Below are 4,382 nucleotides of genomic sequence, written 5' to 3'. Positions count from 1 at the left end.
CTGTTGTTGCACTCCAATTCCCATCAGCCCCAGTCAACATGGCCCATGGTCATGGGGTTGGAAGTGAGAGTCTAAGAAGGCAGAGGGCCTTCTCGGTAGTGGTGCCCGCCCTGTGGAACGCCCTCCCATCAGATGCCAAAGAAATAAACAACCACAGTCATACCTTGGAAGTTGAATGGAATCCGTTAGACTTCCAAAACTTTTGGAAACCAAAGCGCGGCTTTGGGTTGGCTGCAAGAACCTGTAACCAATCAGAAGCTGTGAAAGCCCTGTCGGATGTTCAGCTTCCAAAAATAGTTTGGGAGCCAAAACATTTGAGAACTAAGCAGTTCGAAAACCAAGGTATGACTGTATCTGACATCTGAAGGCAGCCCTGTTTAGGGAAGTTTTTAATGTTTGATGTTTTATCGTGTTTTTAATATTCTGTTGGGAGCCACCCAGAGTGGCTGGGGAAACCCAGCCAGATGGGACGGGTATAAATAACAAATTATCATCATCATCATTATTATCATTATTATCATTATTATTATCATTATTATCATTATTATCATTATTATCATTATTATCATTATTATCATCATTTCATCTACAGAGCCGCACCCACCCCATTAGGTGGTGACTCTTGTGCCTTAAATGGACTCCATCTTTTCTGGCATCTTGTTGTTGGCATCTGTCTGTCTCGAAAGACAATGGAGTGAGCCTCCAGGGGTGAAGTCAAACCATTGCATTAGCAGCCTGGAAGTGACCTCTCCAGGCAGCACAAGTGTGCATGGAGGACCTGAGCTGCCCAGATGACAATACACCTCTCTTGGCCTCATTGACATGGTCCAAAGGAAAGCATTGCAACATATTTGCACCAGCTTGGCTGCAGGAGTTGCCGGATAACACCCATTATAATCAGATAGTAAGGCGGATATCGTTTTTTTTGGATGGGAAAGCTAATATATTACCCCCTCCCTTCAAGCAACATGGTTCGTGCCATTCAAAAGTCTGACTCCCTTTCATGCCCTACATCGATGTCTTGAACATTTTAATTTCCTTGTTTTTATTTATTTTGGGGTGTTTTTTTTAAACTTCTTCACCGAACCAAAGGGACAAAAGGCAAACCAAAATCACTGATGTGAAGCCTGCCTGTGTAAACATGCTCTGCCCAGGCTCCAAGTTCTCGATTTGGCCTTATTTTTATTATTATTTTGCATGTGTATGCAATTCAGGAACAATATTATCTGCCTCCGTTGTTGCGGCCTGAGCTGCTGGGTACGGGCCCCCTCCCTTCTCATTCACAGATATATATATATATGCAAGTGCCAAACTAGCATCTCAGTTAAGAAAAGAGAGTTGCAAGCAGAGGTTGGGGGGGTGGGCAGAGGAGGGACGGACAGAGGGAAACAAAGAATAAAAGTTTAATAAACGTGTGCTGTGTTGGGGATGACTTTGCTGCGACCTTTGTTGCAAATGGTCTATGCAGGCGGAATAATGGTCTCCTTGCAGAGAGGGAAATGGCTTAGCGCTATCATGGTTGCCTCGGTAACCATCAGAGTTTCCATCTAGCAGAGAGAAATGAGTTATGAAAAGGCTTGAGTGAGGAAGGGATTAACACATGATCCCAGGGACAGCATGTCAATCAAAATCAGCGGAGAAATTACACTGCTGTATTTGAGAAATTTCTCCGGAAAGGCTCCCTTAGTGGGATACAGAATATATGTATATATTATACACACACATTGGTCGGAGGCGTATTTGTAGCCGGCTGCATCTATCTGTGTCCTCTGTGATGTGATATATGGGATCCGTCCTCCTGTCTGTTGCTCTTGATATATGTAGAAATATTATTACTGCATCATGATATGCCAGAATTTTTTTCTTCTGTTGCGTTTTGTTCTGCGTATTTGGCTTTAAATGTTCAACAAGCTGCTGGCACTATATATATATTTGTAAGATGCTTAGAGTTTTATATATATTGGTAAAAAGCGATGAATAAATGCAATAAATGAATTGCATTGAATGAATAAATGAATGTAATAAATGAAAAAGCAATGAATAAAAGCAATAAATAGAAATACATTTTTTGTTTGTGGACGTTGAGATATATTTTTTTTGGGAGAAAGTGATGAATAAATGCAATAAAGAGAAATATGTGTTTTGTGCGTCTCAGATGGGGGGGGGGTAGAAAATGATTTTTAAAAAGGAAATAGAAGATGATACCAGCCATTATGGTTAAGGGACCCCTGACCATTAGGTCCAGTCATGGCCGATTCTGGGGTTGCGGCGCTCATCTCGCTTTATTGGCCGAGGGAGCCGGTGTACAGCTTCCGGGTCATGTGGCCAGCATGACTAAGCCGCTTCTGGCGAACCAGAGCAGCACATGGAAACACCGGTTACCTTCCCGCCGGAGCGGTACCTATTTATCTACTTGCACTTTGACGTGCTTTCGAACTGCTAGGTTGGCAGGAGCAGGGACCGAGCAACGGGAGCTCACCCCGTCGCGCGGATTCAAACTGCTGACCTTCTAATTGGCAAGTCCTAGGCTCTGTGGTTTAACCCACAGCACCACCCGCATAGAAAGGCATTTATTTCAAGGAACCAGCATAAGGAAAGGGATATTTGTGGTGTGTGCATACAGAGACATGTATCTCTGTCAGGGAGGGCTGCCGTGTTGTCCCATGCCAAGGGGTGTGTACAAATTAGCAGCTTAAAATGCAATAAGGTTGTATCTCTCACACATGGCATTACAAGATGCATTTGAACATCAGAGAGGGGGCCCAAGGTCCTTGCCCTGGGGAGGGGGGTGTCAGGAGCGGAAATGGCCCCACATGGTTCCACATTCTTTCGGCAGCTAACATGGGCAAAGCCAAGCACCAGGAGTCGAGGGGAGAGCTGGAGCCTGAGGCGACCCCAAATAAGTTGTACCACGAGCTGGTGGACAACGTGAACGCCATCGCGCGGCCTCTGGCCTCCCACAAGTTGACGCGCAAGCTGTACAAGTTGGAGGATGGATGGTGGCTAATGGATTGAGGTTGAATCCTGACAAGACAGAAGTACTGCTTTTGGAGGACAGGGGGCAGGCTGGTGTGGAGGACTACCTGGTCCTGAATGGGGTAACTGTGCCCCTGAAGGACCAGGTGTGCAGCCTGGGAGTCATTTTGGACTCATAGCTGTCAATGGAGGCGCAGATCAATTCTGTATCCAGGGCAGCTGTCTACCAGCTCCACCTGGTACGCAGGCTACCTGCCCGCAGACTGTCTCACCAGAGTGGTGCATGCTCTAGTTATCTCCCTCTTGGACTACTGCAATGCGCTCTACGTGGGGCTCCCTTTGAAGCTGACCCAGAAACTACAACTAATCCAGAATGTGGCAGCTAGACTGGTGACTGGGGGTGGCCGTCGAGACCATACAACACCGGTCTTGAAAGACCTACGGTACATTGGCTCCCAGTACGTTTCCAAGCGCAATTTAAAGTGTTGGTGTTGACCTTTAAAGCCCTAAATGGCCTCGGCCCAGTATACCTGAAGGAGAGTCCCCACCCCCATCATTCTGCCCGGACGCTGAGGTCCAGCGCCGAGGGCCTTCTGGTGGTTCCCTCATTGTGAGAAGCAAAGCTACAGGGAACCAGGCAGAGGGCCTTCTCAGTAGTGGCGCCCGCCCTGTGGAACGCCCTCCCATCACATGTCAAAGAGATAAACTACTACCTGACATTCAGAAAACATCTTAAGGCAGCCCTGTTCAGGGAAGTTTTTAATGTGTGACATCTTAGTGTATTTTTGGTCTTTGTGGAAGCTGCCCAGAGTGGCTGGGGAAACCCAGCCACGTGGGTGGGGTATAAATAATAAATTATTATTATTATTATTATTATTATTATTATTATTGAAGCATTGAAGCAGAAACAGATCCAGCGTGGGGTGAAACAGGTCCAGAAATTCATCAACAAGGGCGAGAAGGGGAACACAGTTCTTGCAGGAGACACACTTCCTACTGATATCTATTGCCACATCCCCATCACGTGTGGACAGGAGCCTTCCATATTTCTACATCCCTTCCAAAACGGACTTGGGAGCAGCTGCAGGTTCAGAGCGACCAACGTGTGTTATCATCAAGCCCCATGGGGAATATCAGGAAGCCTATGATGAGTGTATGGAGGATGTGGATGCTCTTCCCCTCCCTTTGTGAAGAACATCAGTAAGAGATGCTACTAAGATGGACAAACAGGCACTTGCCTTGGCAGTAGCTTAACCCTGATTTTAGAGGAGTGGGGCAAGGAAGAGAATACTGCAATTGGCACTGTCACCAGCCCTGTGGCTCATACCCACTTCAAGGGCCAGATATTAAGCAACTGATTTAGAAAGAAGTTATTGACTTGTCTTGCAGCAAGCGAAATTTGTAAA

General features: G+C 46.3%; 1 pseudogene across 1 annotated transcript; it reads left to right on the top strand.

Annotated features, from left to right (window-relative positions):
* Nucleotides 1-2,841: 2,841 nt before the first annotated feature.
* On the top strand, nucleotides 2,842-4,167 carry LOC309379830 (H/ACA ribonucleoprotein complex subunit 2-like protein pseudogene; annotated as a pseudogene). Its single transcript has 2 exons — nucleotides 2,842-2,999; nucleotides 4,011-4,167. The product of its transcript is annotated as an H/ACA ribonucleoprotein complex subunit 2-like protein pseudogene (transcript).
* The last annotated feature ends 215 nt before the right edge of the window (nucleotides 4,168-4,382 follow it).

Source organism: Podarcis melisellensis, assembly GCF_964234715.1.
Source record: "Podarcis melisellensis genome assembly, chromosome: 10".
In the NCBI taxonomy this organism is placed as follows: Eukaryota; Metazoa; Chordata; class Lepidosauria; order Squamata; family Lacertidae; genus Podarcis; species Podarcis melisellensis.
The sequence above is the reverse complement of the archived record's forward strand: the minus strand, read 5'-3'. Positions and strand labels throughout refer to the sequence as shown.